Consider the following 16,944-nt stretch of genomic DNA (forward strand, 5'->3'; position numbering starts at 1 on the left):
TTTTTTTTAATGTGGATAGGTACAGTTTTTGGAGAGTGGGGAGGGTTGTACCAATGATTCTCTCAGAAGTCCTGACTACCCTCTGTAGTCTTCTGAGGTCATGGTTGGTAGCTGAGCTGAACCAGACAGTTATGGAAGTGCAGAGGATGGATTGTATGATGGCCGAGTAGAACTGTTTCAGCACCTCCTGTGGCAGGTTGAACTTCCTCAGCTGACGAAGGAAGTACAATCTCTGCTGGGCCTTTTTAACAATGGAGTCGATGTGAGTGTCCCACTTCAGGTCCTGGGAGATTGTGGTGCCCAGGAACCTGAATGACTCCACTGTTGCCACAGTGCTGTCCATGATGGTGAGTGGGGGGAGTGTAGGGGAGTTCCTCCTGAAGTCCACTATCATCTCCACTGTTTTGAGCACGTTGAGCTCCAAGTTTTATTTCATTTACAGTTTTACTCGGTTCAATGGCCGAACAGTTTAATTGTGTAACCCACATATTGGACTATTAAAGGAGCAAGGCGCTCATATCCTGGCTCTTGAACGGAGTTTGGCTTGCTGTAGAAGCAAATCTGGAAGCATTAGAATTAGAAAAGGAAGCTGCTGCCACTCTCACTGAAGCGGAAGTGCTAGAGGCTGCAGCAATGGGACATGATGACAATCGCAGTGAAGTAAGCGCCCTTTCATCACATGTGATTTCAATGAGAACGCAGGAATTTGTAAAACAACAGACTCGGGTGAGCTCTGAATTTTCTACACTACCTCTGAGTGTCTCTTCACCAGCTGGTGCACAGGAACCGCCTCCATGTTTCCTCAATAAGCCTTTGAGCCCGAATGCTGCGTGTGGTGGTGACAGAAATACAGTTCAGGAGCGGAGCAGGTTATGCGATAGTGGACGTCTACAGAGCACAAGAATTCCAGATTCCCCAAACAATTTGGCTCATTCCATCCCGAATGTTTCATTTAAAGCATCACCACAGCAAAATCCTACATCAGAAAGTTATGCAGTTCATTCAGACGCACAGCATTAGTTTCAAAATCAAGCCACGCTAGGGCTGGGCGGTATGACCAAAATTGTATTTCACGGTATGAGAAATTTTATTTCACGGTAACGATATCTTTCACGATATAGTTTTTTAAATAGGTAGTTATTCCAGAAAATATACAAAAGGGCCTTATATAATAAATAAGCTTGAATATTTAAGAAAAGAAAAGGACTTGATCTTATTTGATTATTTTGTATTTTATTTTTAACCTTATAAATATAGTAAACAAAATATGACATATGAACAACAATTCCAATGTATGTCACATTTCACAGCTTGATGTGGACAAACTTTTCTAAAGTAACATCTCACAGATATAAAATATATCTCAAGTAAATAACAGCAAAAGAAAACTTAAATATGAAAATATATGTAAACACTTTAAGGAAATATCAAACAGTTTTTTCCTTCAAAAATACAAAATATAAACAATTACAGTTCTTTTATGAAAAAATTGAAAGTGATCACTTCTTGTTGAAAATATGAAGCAAAAAAAAAATCAAATCAATTAACTTATTATCAATTCAATAAACATTGAAAAATAAAACAAACCTAAAACTTCTCAGAACAATTACAAATTGTGTGCAAGGAAAACAAGCTGGTCTACCATCTCAGGTTTCAGTGATGATCTGTGGCATGTGACAATATTCCCACTTGTGCTAAAAGCCCGTTCGGATGGGGCACTTGTGGCAGGGACGCAGAGGTATTTTTTTGCCAGGCTAGCAACTCGTGGAAAATTGGCCTCATGTTGCCTCCACCATTCCAGGGGGTTGGTCTTGCCATCAACTTCAACAGTCTGTAAATAGCTGGTAAGCTCCATTTCAATGGACTCTCTCTCTGACTGAGGAAAATCTTGCTGTTTACGTGATGTGATTTTGAAGAAGCTGCCCAAACTCAGCTTCGACTTGTGGCACAGAGACTCCCTCAGCAGACTTTGATTGTTTAGCTGCAAGACTCTCCATATCTGCTGCTGCTTTTACCTTCATGTTGTCGACTCTCTCCGCTTGTATGTATGTGGTTTTAAAGTGAGGATCGAGAAGGGATGCCATGTCAAGCAGCTCCTGGGTTGATTGCTCTGCATATTTCTCATTCAGATAGTCAAGAATGCTCTTTTTGATGCCCCTGGTTAGCTGGGTATCATCATCCTGTGGCTTAAGAACCTGCTCACTGAAAAGATGAAGCACAGGTTTCAAGTATGAAACACTAACGTACCCATCAGTGAACTCCACAAGAGGGCTTAATGCTTTGTTCACGGATTCAAGAACATCAACATCCTGCCATGTTAGAGCTAAATATCTGGTCTTTTTGTCAGCTTGCAGGACTTGTGTTAGAGCTTTCTCCTGCTCTAAGACCCTTTCGATCATTTTTTGCTTGGAGGCCCATCTTGTCGGAGTCTCTGTGATGAGTTTATGAGCAGGCAAGATTATCAGATTTTGCAAACCCGAACCAAGTCCACACAACAGACATTGCACCTCTTTTAATGACGAATTCCTCCTCCTGCTCAGGATTTTCTTTTGAGCCCTCCTCCTCTGTTCGTTTCTCCTTTTCCATGTTTCACAACCTCCCAGCGTATCCTTCAGTCTTGCATTCAGCGGTTTGACCAGTCTCAGCCTCACGCGTGCTGCATGTATGTTGGCCACGCCCACTTATTTACATTTCGCGGTATACACGGAATAAAAAAATATTTTACGGTACACATTTCATTCCGCGGTAACGATATATACCATCATACTGCCCAGCCCTAAGCCACGCCTATGCTAGACTTTGCTAAATTCATAGTGTGTAGAGAGCTTGTCACTACTGGGCTTACTAAGTTTGATGATAACCCAGAAAACTTCAGAGCTTGGTAGTCTTCATTTGCTAACGCCACAAAAGACTTACAGCTTTCAGCTAGTGAAGAGTTAGATTTGTTAGTTAAGTGGCTGGGGAAGGAGCCGTCAGATCATGTGAGGAGGATTCGAGCAGTGTATGTTACTAATCCTCAAGCTGCTCTCCAGATGTCAAGGACGAGACTTCAGGAATGTTATGCCACCCCAGAAGTGATTGAAAGTGCTTTATTTACACGTCTGGTTAACTTTCCACATCTATCTCCGAAGGACAATGTGAAACAATGTGAGAGCTTGCAGACCTGCTTATGGAGATACTTGCAGTAAAAGGAGATGCATACTTACCTGGATTAGCTTACCTTGATACCCCTCGTGGCATTAATCCTATAGTGGAGAAGTTACCAGCGAGTCTTCAGGAGAAATGGCTGTTCGCTGGCTCACGCTTCAAGGAAGAAAACAAGGTCAGTTTTCCTCCATTCTCGTTCTTCACTCATTTCGTTTGCAGTGAAGCTAAAGCAAGAAATGATCCTAGTTTCAAGCTTTCGAACAGTAGCCACACAGTCGTCCGGAATGGTAAACCCATCTATAAACATAGCACTAGTAGAGTTCCTGTGTTAGTACACAAGACTGATGTTTCTAAAAATTATGAGTCTGATTCAGTGAGTGTTGTGGAATTTTATTGTTGATTTGGAGGCAAAGTCACTTCCCAAGCAAAGAGACTCGTACAGCAGGATTTTAGGTGTCAGGAAAAACTTTATTGACAAGTCTGAGATAGCCGCAGTCCGCCTCTGCCCCTTCGGTCTTGGTCTCCCCTTTTTAAACCCCGGCTAGCGTCCCACCCTACATACCATTAGTCCTGGGTAAGAGCATCTGCGTTCAATCTTAGGGTTTTTTGTTTTAGTCCCTTGTCAGTTCTATAGGGTCTGTGTGCGTGTGTTTGACATGAGGCCCCCTTATTTATGGTTTCTTTCTATGGGAACCTGGTGACTTCTGACCTTATTGAATTTACCAGTTGATGTATGTTTTGCAGACCCCACTGCCTTTGTACGCAATCTAGACCCCACTGCCTTTGCACGCAATCTTCTAGCAGCAGACACCATTGTTTAAGAATGGCACCAAAGTAACATGTAGTTAACTCATAAATGTATAAAATAAAGCTGAAGGAAAACTTCGTCAAATCCCCTCTCTGAGACTTTATTAAGTCTCATACCTTCCTTGTTCAAGAGTATTGTCACATAAAAGAGTCATCATAAGGGATATTGCGCCTAAATAGGCCACTGTTTTTATAAAGGACCACCTTATGCAAGAATACTCTTGTAGAAAGTGCAGCCAAAAAACTCCCTCTTTTTCCTTTGAGTAGTGTCAAAAAAAGACTACACCTCTATTCATCTTTCCTCTTTGGGGACTGTACACATTTAATTATATATAAACATGCATATATACTCCTTCACAGGTTATTCAAACATTAACACACAGGTTACATATTCAATGTCCTTCAACAGTCAGCTTAAGATTTTCTTTTATGAGGTCATGAATAGAGTTCAAGTAGCTTGGTCTGTGGTTGCCAGTGTTCGTTGATTGTCAGCTTGTCCACCGAGGTCCAAACGTTCCAGGTGTTCAAGGGTACCGGGGGTTTTGGGTTGCCTCGAGAAGATGTGTGGTTCTATAGCTACTCTTATATCTGATTCATAGGTTATATTGATACAACAATATAGGGGTAAATGCCAAATCATAAACATAACAAACAAAACACCCTCTAACTACCTGCCTACACTACCCAATTCCTTGTTAATTCTTTGTAACTGAGAAAGAAGAACTCACACCAGTATATAATGTATACACTCTCTCCCTCTCTTTCAAATGACAAAACATCAAAATAATTCCCAAATCAAAAGGCAACCCCATTCACCATATTCCATCTACTTCTTCCAATTCTACATCAGGGTAAGGCTGTTTAGTGACATGAGGATTTGGTGCTGTTTCTCCCACAGTTATGTTGACCATCTGTCTGGCCACTGCATGCACAATCATAGACCTGAGAATAGGAAAGACACAGCATAATAATAGAGAGAACACAACTAGTATGATAGCAGCTATTATTCCCAATTTTGTTAGCCAACTTTTCCAGTTATACAGAAGATTGTCAAACCAGTTTCCAAAAGTTAGATCTCTTCCAGCGTTTGCTTTAAGTTTGAGTCTAAGTCCCTTCAGTTTCTCCATTGCCCGGGTGAAGGATCCATTTGGTGCTGTGTTATTAGGAATAAAAGTACAACACTCATTTCCAAACATAACACATACTCCACCTTTGTCTGCCAATAGCCATTTTACCGCCAATCTATTTTGATCTGTCAGTTGGGATTTCCTCATCACTTGTTTCATGGCTTATAGCAATTATGGTGAGGTTTGCGTTAGTAGATATTTTAATTCCTTTCAAAATTGATGACGAGTTAGTGATGGTTCGGTTTCCTAGCGATAACTGAGTGGCTATCAAAGCTTGTTCGTTTCTTTCCCCTATATGAAGGTCTATCTGGGATTGGTTGAGGTATGATTGGTTTCTATTTGTAACACTATTATTGTGTGAGTTGCTCTGTGCTTGAGGTAGAGAGTTCTGGAGGTAAATCAGGACCAGAGATATCCATATGAACTCTCTCATTTTCATTGTCTATGTTAGTTTGTTGTCCTTTGGACACTTTGGTGCAATGGTTCAAGTGAAACCAAGTTGTGCTTCCTTCTACCTGTACTGCTGTAGGTGTGGCTTTTGTTATTTTATATGGTCCTTCTCGTCGTGGTTCATGCCACCTCCATCGAAACACTCTGAGGTACACGTGGTCACCTGGTATTACTGGACGGGGTGTCTCCTCTTCCGGTCTGGGTACTTTGCTCTGCTCCTGTAAGTAGATGGCTTTATGTATTGCAGTTAATTGTCTCATGTATGACCGTAATTCCAATTGCAGCTGTTCTAACGAAGGGCCTTCATATGGGCCTCTTAGAAAGGGTACAGGCATTGGTCTACCAGTCAACATTTCATGAGGAGTCAAATTGGTGATCCTGTTTGTTTGCATTCTATAACTCATCTCACATTCAGCTAAAAACTTATCAACCATGGCTTGTAAATAAGGCGACCAGTACCCTTCCTTTTAATTGTTCTTATAACTTCTCCTCGTGCACAATGATCAAATCCATGTGCATCAGGAATCATTATATTAAGTAAAGCAGTTGGAGCAATTATGTACCCCTCATGGGATCTCCAAATTCCATTTGTATCTCTTATTGCCCCTCTCTGTTGCCATATTGTTTGGTCAGCTTGTGTGGCCTGCTCTTGAATTATTAGTACTGTAGGGGCCATCACTGCAACTTGACAACCTGACACTTGCTTTGCGTACAAGTCAGCTGCATTATTACCTTGTATTACAAAGTCATTGCCTTTTTTTGTGGGCTTGACATTTTACAATGGACAGTTTCTTTGGGTGCATCATGGCTGAGATTAGCTTAACAATCTGTTTTCCATGTTGTATTGGTGCTCCATCACTTTTCTTGAATCCTCTTTGCTTCCACACTGCTCCAAATAAATGACATACTCCATGAGCATAAGCTGAATCAGTGAAGATATTGGCCACCTTATTTTTTGCCAGTGAACACGCTGCTGTTAGGGCTTTAAGTTCTGCTAGCTGTGCTGAACATGGTTGGTCACAATGTTGCAGGTCAGTGAGCACAAAATTTTTCCCTTCTTTTCTGACTATGGCATAACCTGCATGATTACCTAGATAGTCCCTGTAACATGATCCATCAACAAAGTAATCCACATCGGCTTTCCAGATAGGATTAGACTCAAGATCTGGTCTCAAGCGTGTGAATGCTAATGATTCAGCTACACATTCGTGTGGTTCTCCCTCATCATCTAAGGGAATGTTATCAGCCGGATTGTTTGTCAAGCAGCGTTTAAGAGTTATGTCCGGGTATGTTAGCAATACAGAATACTGCAAGCATCTTGCTTGGGTCAAAACAAATTTTCCTCTTTCCAACAGTTCCACTATTTTATGATGTGTGTAAATAACAACTGGATATCCCATTGTTATTGTTGATGCTTTTTCATACATAGCATATACTGCAGCTAACCCTTGCTGATAGCATGGAGCGTAGCCCTGTGCTACATTGTCTAATTTTGTACTATAATATGCTATTGGTTGTTTTTTCCGACCACTACAGGTGTCTTGCATTAACACTGCTGATGCATATCCATCTTTTCTGTTGGCTACATAAAGATGAAACACATTGTCATAATTAGGGTGAGTAAGTACTGGTGCTGTTTGTAATTCTCTTTTGATGGATTCAAAGGCTACTGACGCATCAGTGTTCCATATCAGATGTTCTCTTAAGTTCTGTTGTCCTATTTCTTTAGTTAACGTTCTCAATGGGGCAGTTTTGATAGCATAGTCTTCTATCCATTCCGCACTGAATCCAGTCATACCTAAAAAGGTCAGCATTTGGCCTGCTGTGTGAGGTTTTGGGGCTTTACTTATTCCTTCTAACTGACTTGGCGAGATTGCTTTAGTCCCGTATGCAATAATGCGACCCAAGTATTCAACTTGTGATTGACAATATTGCATCTTTTCTTTGGAGGTTTTGTGGCCTCCTTTTGCCAATTTTTTGAGCACCTTAATAGAATCTTGATGACATTGTTCCAAACTATTAGAACAGATCAACAGGTCATCAACATACTGAATCAATGTACTCTTTAACTGTACGTCTTCTAGATCTCTTCTCAATACTTGATTGAATACATGTGGTGAATGTTTGTACCCTTGTGGTAGTCGAGTGTATGTGTACTGTCTCCCTTCATAAGTGAAACTAAACAAGTGCTGACTTTCAGGTGCTATTGGGACACTGAAATAAGCAGAACACAAATCAATCACTGTGAAGTACTTGGCTGCAGGAGGAACATTTGTCAGCAAGGTGTGCGGATTAGGAACTTCAGCTGGCCAATCCTCAACTACCTCATTTACTGATCTCAAATCATGTACCAGTCTCCACTTGGTTTTATTTGCTTTAGGGATAGGCATAATCGGTGTATTGCAATAGGTTGACGTTTAAATCAAGACTCCTGCCTTCACTAATCCCTCAATCGTTGGTCTTATTCCATCTACTGCCTCTTTTTTCAAAGGATATTGCATACGCCTGGGCAGTGTGACATTTGGTTTCACTGTTACTTTTATAGGATTCACTGATTTAACTAACCCTACATCAGTTTCATGTTTAGCCCATAACTCATTTGGCACTTTCTCTTCCATTTCTCTCAATAGTTCATTCATCTTGGTCACTCCTTCAGTCTGTTCTTTTTTTGTTACTACTATTAGCTTAGGAACTGCAGTCAAAGGTGTGTCGTCCGTGATTTTTAAGTATGTCTTGTCTGAAGATTCAAAAATGAATGGATTTTCAGTGCTTCTCCATTCACCTCTTTTAGCTTCTTTCATCATGTTTCCTACATCTTGAGAACACTTTCCCTTACTGTAGTATAGGGCTATGTGATGTACCTTTTCTGGCATTTGAAACAACTTTCCTATGAACTCATTTTTCTCTACTTTTAGAGCTGCTCCATCTGGTCCTACTACAATGCTTGTTGACTGTAGCGCTACTTTCTTATTTTGTGTTTCTTTTAACCATAGCTCTTCGAAGCTTGCATCCTGAGTGGGATCATAAGCCATTGTACAATGGAATTCAGTGTTTGGATGTTTTGGATCTTGTAGCTGAACTGTTACATATTTTCCCCACTTGTCAATGACTTTCCCTACTTCCTCTTTTATGTCTCCTAGCCAGTAGACATTTACTTCTTGTCCATGATTGCTTGGAAGTTGTCTCACTGTTAGCTGTTTGGTTCCTTCACTCTCAATGTAGATTCCATCTGGAGAACACCAAATTTTCAAGTTCATTTTTCAAAAGGCATCTCGTCCCAGAAGATTCACTGGTGTATGTTCTGAAATCAGAAGAGGAATTTTGATTTCATTGTTCTTTACTTTTACTGACACTGGTACTGTCAATGGTATTAGCTGTGATATTCCCGAAAATCCTACTGTCTTAGCATATTTTCCAGACTTGGGGAGGTGAGCTGCATACTCTGTTCTTAGACAGGAGAAGGCTGCGCCGGTGTCAAGAAGGACAGGGGTGGTTTTTCCTTCAATTTGGACTTGCAGCATTGGTTCTTGATCAGCATCACATGATATTGCTGGAAGCTGATACCGCCCCGTAGGATCCTCTGGGCATCCCTAATATCCTTGTGCAGGGCCTCGCCATGGCTTGACAGGTCCTTGCCCTTGGGCTATTTGTACTTGTCTTGGGCTGGCTAGACATTCTCTTCTCAAATGTCCTGGTTGTCCACACCCCCAACAAACTCCAGGTGGTCCATTCATACTGTGTTGATTATACACTTGCTGTCCTCTTCCCCTTCCCAAGGATCTTGTCCATACTCTTTTGTTTTGTTGTTCTGGTTTTAAATACATTACAATAGGAGCGGCTGCTGTGCTCTGTGTCGTTCCATCATGTCCATTACTTGCTTGTTTTGTTGTTGGTTGTTTTCACTCTATCAGCTCCTCTTAATTGGTGCAACCACCTAATTTCAGATAAGGAACATACAGAATTAAGCACCATAATAATATATATCAAACTTCCAGCGTATGTTTCAAATTTCCACTTAATCAAAATACTGTTTGAATCAAATATATATATATATATATATATATATATATATATATATATATATATATGTAATAGCAATCATCTGCGTTCAATCTTAGGGTTTTTTGTTTTAGTCCCTTGTCAGTTCTATAGGGTCTGTGTGCGTGTGTTTGACATGAGGCCCCCTTATTTATGGTTTCATTCTATGGGAACCTGGTGACTTCTGACCTTATTGAATTTACCAGTTGATGTATGTTTTGCAGACCCCACTGCCTTCGCACGCAATCTAGACCCCACTACCTTGGCACGCAATCTTCTAGCAGCAGACACAATTATGTTTAAGAATGGCACAAAAATAACATGTAGTTAACTCATAAATGTATAAAATAAAGCTGAAGGAAAACTTCGTCATGAGCTTGAGTGAGACTGCCAAGAGAGATTTGATGAAACATTGCCCTATTCACAACAAAGCACATCCTCTGTTGAAATGTAGAGCCTTCAGGAAAAAGTCTTTGTTAGAACGTAATAACCTTCTGAAAGAACATAAAATATGTTTCAGGTGTTGCTCCCCAAATCATGTAGCCAGAGAATGTCTAGCAAACCTCAAATGTGCTGAGTGTGATTCTGATTGACATTCACAGTCATGCATTCAGACACGGCTTCACCTCTCTCCACTTCTCTGATGCAAGAACCAGACACAGATCGACAGGATGCCATTACCTCTGAGGTAACTTCAAAGTGTACAGAAGTTTGTGGAGAAAGTGTGTCAATGCGATCCTGTGCAAAAATGTGTTTGGTCCATGTCTTCCCTCAAGAACAACGAGAATGAGCTATCAGGATGTATGCCATTATTGATGATCCAAGCAATCGCTCACTTGCCAAAGGAGAGTTTTTTTCAACTTTTTGGGATCCAAAGTAACCCTTCTCCGTATTTGTTGAGAACATGTGCTGGTTCCATGGAAACGTCAGGAAGGAAAGCGGTTGGCTTCCAAATCGAGACCCTGGATGGTAAGACATGTCTTGATCTCCCACCACTGATTGAATGTAACGAGATAATGAGCAACAGATCTGACATACCCACTCCAGAAGTCACTCTTGCTCATCCACACTTGAAATCTGTGGCACAGTTTATCCCAAACCTAGATCCTGATGCTCAGATCTTAATTTTGCTGGGAAGAGACATAATCCGTGTACACAAAGCGAGACAACAAATCAACGGGCCTCACAATGCACCTTTTGCACAAAGGTTAGATTTAGGCTGGGTGATTGTGGGTGATGTCTGCATTGACAGAGCCCATAAGCCAATGGTGAGTGTCTTTAAAACTAACATTATGGACAATGGCCGCCCTTCACTTCTCACTCCATGTCAGAGCCACATCAAAGTGAAAGAGAAATTGTGTCATGGCGGGGAGCATAAATCTGTTTTTCCCTGTACATTCAATCACTCTACTCATTGTGTGCAAGCAGATGAAGAACTTGGACTCAAGGTATTTGACAGAACCAAAAATAACAAACCTGCCATGTCCTTTGAGGATGAGACCTTCTTAAATCATGCAAGCAGAGTTCCACCAAGATGAACAGAAAACCTGGGTCGCTCCTTTGCCATTCAGATCACCCAGACCATTACTTCCAAATAATCGGGAACAAGCTTCATCTCGCCTTAATTCTTTGCGTCGCACATTGAATAGAAATCCTGAGATGAAAGAACAGTTTTCAACCTTCATGGAGAAACTCTTTCAGAATCAACATGCAGAAAGAGCACCACCTATCCACGAGGATGAAGAATATTGGTACTTACCCATCTTCGGAGTATATCATCCGCAAAAACCCCGACAAATTCAGGTGGTATTTGATTCCAGTGCGCAGCATGAAGGCATTTCTTTGAACAACGTGCTCCTCTCAGGCCCAGACTTAAACAACTCCCTGTTAGGTGTGCTTCTACGATTCAGGAAAGATCGCATTGCAGTTATGGCAGACATCCAACAGATGTTCTATAGTTTCCTGGTGAAAGAGAACGATAGAAACTATTTGAGATTCCTCTGGTACAGTGACAACAACTTGAACAAAGAAGTGGTAGACTACCGTATGAGGGTACATGTTTTTGGAAACAGCCCTTCTCCGTCAGTGGCTATATACAGACTAAGGTTAGCTGCACAACAAGGTGAGCTAGAGTACGGAACTGACACTGCCCACTTTATCAGGCACTCCTACATGGATAACGGCCTCTTGAAGGTTGGAGGACGTTTGAAACATGCTTCGATTAAGCCAGAGGTAAAGAATCCAGTCATCCTCCCAAAACAAAGTTATGTTGCTAAACTGTTAGTGAGTTACTACCACTCTAAAGTGCATCATCAAGGGAGACAGTTCACAGAAGGAACAACTGGCTGGTTTGTGGATTATAGGAGGGAAAAGACTGATAAACACTATCCTTCATCATTGTGTGACATGCCGCAGACCCAGAGGAAAGCAAGAAGTTCAAAAGATGGCAGATCTTCCTCCTGAGCGCCTCAGTACATCTCCCCCATTTACATATGTGGGGTTAGACGTTTTTGGTCCATGGACTGTGATCACTCGGCGCACCAGAGGTGATGTAGCTAAAAACAAAAGATGGGCTATACTCTTCACATGCATGAGTACATGAGCAGTACACATAGAAGTCATAGAGTCTATGAACTCTGCCAGTTGCATCAATTCCCTGCGAAGGTTTTTTGCTGTGAGAGGACCGGCAAAACAGCTCAGATCAGACAGAGGAACCAACTTCATCGGAGCAAAGTCAAGAACTAGGCATGCAACCAGCGAAAAAAACCAGAGCAGTCTTCTGAAATACCTCCATGAGAATGGCTGTACGTGGGAATTCAATCCACCACATGCATCCCACATAGGGGGTGCGTGGGAACGCATGATCGGTGTAACCCGCAGGATTCTGGATGGTATGCTTTTGCAAAAGAAACATGCTCACTTAACCCATGAGGTACTTTGCACTCTGATGGCAGAGGTGTCCGCAATCATAAATGCTAGACCCCTGGTTCCTGTCTCATCAGATCCCTGTTCTCAGTGTATACTCACTCCAGCAATGCTCTTAACCCAGAAGCCCGAAGTGCCTATTCTGTTCGAGAACTACACTGAAAAGGATCTTTTGAAATGTCAGTGGAAGCGAGTGCAGGCATTGGCTAACGAGTTCTGGAGTCGATGGAGAAAAGAATACATCAGTACACTCCAACCTTGACGCAAGTGGCATGAGACTCACCAAAATCTACAACCTGGAGATGTTGTGCTATTGAAGCAAGCTCAAATCCCAAGAAACGACTGGCCTTTGGGCTTAATCACATCCATTTTCCCGAGCAATGACGGAAAGGTCCGCAAAGTAGAGGTTAGAACAGACCTGGGCAAACTACGGCCCGCGGGCCACATCCGGCCCTTTGCACGTTGGTTTCCGGCCCGCGTGAGGTCAAATATAATTAAATATACTAAAAAATTTTTACTTTTATTTTGAAAAGCGTTACGTCACTAATTAAACGAACGTATGCACGTAAGTGGGTGACGGTTAACAACTACAAATGATACAAGCCGGTTAACCCTCAAGATGTCGGCTCACGCTAAGAAAAGAAAAGTTGATAAAGAATAACAAAAAAATGGACTGTTAAATATTTCTGTACAGAAGTTAAAGGTAAAGCAGTGTGCTTAATCTGTGGTACACAGATTGCTGTGTTTAAAGAGTATAATTTGAATCGCAATTACACGACCAAACATGAAGACAAATACAAAAATCTGTCCAATGAAGAGCGTGCAAGGGAGTCTGATGCATTGCTAGCAAAACTACAAACCCAACAGGATTTACTAAACTTCCCGCTGCCAGAGATGCAGCCGTCAGGACAAGTTATGTAATTTCTTACAAAATCACCAAAAAAAGTAAGTCGTTTTCCGATGGAGAGTTTTTTAAGGAATGTTTATTGGACTCTGCTGCGCTGATATGCCCGGAGAAAAGGGGTGCATTTGAGAGCGTTTCACTCTCCCGATGCACTGTAACGAGGCAGATAGAGGACATCTCTGGAAACTTAGAGCTTCAGCTGAGGAACAGAGCGTCTGACTTTGACTTTTTTTTCTCTGGACGAGAGCTGCGATGTACGTGACACCGTCCAGCGTACTCATCTTCTTACCTGGAATAACTTTAGACTTTCAAATCACAGAGGAGTTGGCAGCCACGCAGTCAATTAAAGGCACAACTACTGGTAATGATTTATTTAGAGAGGTAAATGCATGTTTGAACATATTAGGTTTGAAATGGGACAAGCTTGCAGGTGTGACAACAGATGGTTGTCCAAATCTGACAGGGAAAAATGTTGGAGAATGCAGGATAAAGTCACAGAAATTAACCCTGTTCAGAAATTGACATTTTTGAAGTGTATCATACATCATGGTTATTTGGTTTTTTAGGGTCTGGTTCAGTCGTTCAACTTTACCTTGGCTTTGAGGATGGTAGACTGCTCCATATGAGTGCTTCAATCCTAGAGCTGACTCTTCTTGGTTCAGATGCTCATTTTTAAAGTGTGTACCATTCTCTGACCTTATAACTTTGGGGAACGTATGTGTAGGTATGTAGTGATTGATGAGGCATTTTATCACTGACGTTGCATCCTCCCTGGCACATGAGTAAGCTTCGGGCCATCCTGTGAAACTATCCACCATGACCAGTAGGTATCTCTTTTTGTGGACAGGATTTATCATGTCTGTGAAGTCAATCACAGTCATGTACCCAGGGCCTCTATCTGTGGGGAAGTGGCCAGGTAACGGATGTGTGGTGGGCTTGACATTATATTCACTGCAGGTCTGACATTCAGCAATAGTGTTACTGATCATGTGTGGTAGAAATGGATGCCACCACCCCTTTAATCTTTTGGTTATATCTTTTGAATTACTATGTGCTAGCGAGTGGGCATCTGCTAGCACTGAGACTTCCTTCTGGACCTCTCCACAGTCCCGAGGCTGTTTTTGTTCCCCCTTTTTGTAACCAGGTAGTTTGTTCTTCGAAGGAGGATGCAGCTTGCTGACCATCATCTGTAATGGCACGTAGCCAGCTGCCTGCTTTGCTGCTTTGTCTGTGGCTGCATTTCCTACAGATACAAAATCTGTGTCATTAGTGTGTGCTGAGCACTTTACTATGGCCACCTCCTTTGGTAGTACTATAGCTTCTAGCAGTTGAGAGGCTTCTTCTGCATGTTTGATTGGCTTCCCTGTTGATGTCACAAATCCCACTTTGGCCCACCCTTGCAGCTCAACTGTAGCTGCCCCTACTGCATAGGCAGAATCTGAATATATGTTCACCCTTTTACCACTTCCCTTTTGCAATGCTGATGTTAAAGCTAATAATTCAGCTCTTTGAGCTGATGGTTTAGTTGACAACTTCTGTTGGACTGTTACTGTCAGGTCATCTCCCTCCCCTACACTGGACACCACTGCATACCCAGCAGAAAGAGTACCCTGATCATTTCTGAAACAACATCCATCACAAAACAAGGTCACGTCTGGTGATAACAGTGGCCTGCTACTCATACCCTCATACCACATGATTGTTTTCTTCGATCATTTTAGCTACACCAGCAGCGAATTGAGCACAAGGGGCTTGTTTCTGTTCAACCACGTCCAATGGAGCACTCACATAACTCAACACTCGTCGTTGTTGAAATTGTTTCTGGTAGAGCACACCACTCACAGTTTTGCCTGTGGTTGTCACATCTAAACGGAAAGGTTGGCCATAGTCTGGGGTTTGTAGAGCAGCAGCCTTTGCCATGTCCCCTTTTAGGGTAATGAAGGCCTGTTCAGCCTCTGTTGTCCAATTCAATTCACCCTTACTGTTTTTCATTCCAATTTCCTTCACTAAAGCTCTCAGAAAAGCTGTTCTTTCAGTGTAATTCACAATATACTCTCTGCTGTAACCTTTTAGGCCCAGAAAAGACAACATATCTTTCACATTTTTGGATTTTGGGTGGTTTAGTATGGCTTGTTTGGTGTCATTTGTCATAGAGGTTCCCTGCCGACCCACTAATCGTCCTAGAAAAGTGACCTCTGACCTGCAGACTTGCAACTTTTGTTTGCTTGCCTACAACCCTACCTCAGCCAGAAGTGACAGCACCCTCTCTGTGTCTGTCAGACAGGTGGCAGCAGATGTAGATGCAATGAGCAAATCATCCACATATTGAACCACAATTGTGTTGGTATCGACTGTCAGATTGTCCAGCAGCTTTCTTAGCTCTTGGTTGAAAATGCCAGGGTTCAAAATGAAGCCTTGTGGTAATCTAGTGTAAGTGTACTTCCGGTCGTTGTATGTGAAGGCAAACACGTCCCTACTCTGCTCTGCTAAAGGTATACAGAAAAATGCATTTGCCAGATCTATACAGGAGAAGTGGGTGTGTTCTGGGGTCAATCTGGTTAAAATGGTGTAAAGAATAGTGGGCAGTGGTGTTGTCAGAACCCTCTCATTTATTTTTCTCAGGTCATAGACCATTCTATATTTCCCTGTGGAGTGTTTAATGACAGGCAGTATTGGGGTGTTCCACTCAGAGGTGGTCTCACACAGCACTCCCTTGTTCAATAGACTCTGAATGGTGGGGGCAATACCAGTCATGGCCTCACAATTATTTCTGTACTGTTTTTCCTTTACCACTGTTGTTTTGTCTATTTCAAAAGACACTGGCTGAATATCACAATAACCCACATCCTCACTTCCTGTTGACCATAACTTTTCTGGCAGGTTGGCTAGCATCTCCTCTGCTCCTGGCCCATCCATTATGGCATTAGTCTTTTCTCTGTTTGACCTTAACTTCTCGTAGCTGCCCTCACATATTTCCTCTATGTGTAGTCTGTGACCTCCTGTCATGTGGGATCTTTCCCAACCCTGTCTCTCATCTTCCCAATCTGCTGCCTGTTTTAGTCTTTTTACCATGGGGCCTAAGGCTTTGGCTCCATGGTGTTTACTGATCATTAAGGAGATGTGTGGTCCAGAGACAGTTTTCATTTAAAACCAGTCATATTGTTCCTCACTTAACCTTACTTCCACAGCTACCCCTTCCTTTCCAATGTAGATGACTGAGCCTTTCAGGTTGGTATGTCTTTGATCTACTTATTGGCTAAACTCTGTTGCATAAACCTCATCATTACTTTTGTCATAGTATAGAGTACAGTGTAATGGGTCAGAAACTGGCAGGAAGTGTCTCAACAGGTCTGGGTTCTGGTTTATCAGCTGCCTAAAGTTGGTTTGTTCTGGATGCAGCACTCTGACCCAATAAATGTCCACCCCCACTCTTCCTGCTGTAGTTAATACCCATTGACCAGCTGCAGGTACTAGACCATCCTTAATGGAGCAGTTTTGTGTTTTTCCATTTGGAAAAGTTAAAATGATGCCCTCTGGGCTACACAG

At 42.0% G+C, this 16,944-nt stretch overlaps 1 protein-coding gene across 2 annotated transcripts in view; it reads left to right on the forward strand.

Annotated features, from left to right (window-relative positions):
* LOC122359480 (TRPM8 channel-associated factor homolog) overlaps positions 1 to 16,944 on the forward strand; it is a 31,704-nt gene that overhangs the window by 4,166 nt on the left and 10,594 nt on the right. The gene's annotated exons all lie outside the window — the stretch shown is intronic.

This window comes from Puntigrus tetrazona, chromosome 15 (genome assembly GCF_018831695.1).
Source record: "Puntigrus tetrazona isolate hp1 chromosome 15, ASM1883169v1, whole genome shotgun sequence".
NCBI classification, from domain to species: domain Eukaryota; kingdom Metazoa; phylum Chordata; class Actinopteri; order Cypriniformes; family Cyprinidae; genus Puntigrus; species Puntigrus tetrazona.